The sequence below is a fragment of the Trachymyrmex cornetzi genome, unplaced genomic scaffold, assembly GCF_001594075.2.
Source record: "Trachymyrmex cornetzi isolate Tcor2-1 unplaced genomic scaffold, Tcor1.1 scaffold604, whole genome shotgun sequence".
In the NCBI taxonomy this organism is placed as follows: Eukaryota; Metazoa; Arthropoda; class Insecta; order Hymenoptera; family Formicidae; genus Trachymyrmex; species Trachymyrmex cornetzi.
Window position 1 is genome coordinate 1 of NW_017299920.1, and position 330 is coordinate 330.

The following is a 330-nucleotide window of genomic DNA, read 5'->3' on the forward strand; positions in this document are numbered from 1 at the left end:
TGCTAAAAAAAATCGTGAAAATCATCTTATTTTCCGCATCCCAACTGAGTATAACCCCTTAATTTAAGAATATCCCACTTACGTATAGTATATTTTCCTCTAAAATAAGCGCTGAGACGATCCTCTTAATTTAAGAGGGTAATCATCTAAAAATTAGTATATTCTTAATACGAGAATGTGTCCTATTTTAACCTCAAATATCTCCTGAACGATACATTTTAGAAAAAATGCTTCAGATGAAATTTGCATAGTTTTAAGGGGGACAAATAACGGTAAAATGATATTTTTACAATGAACATTCGCTATTTTTTATAATTTTAAAAAGTTACA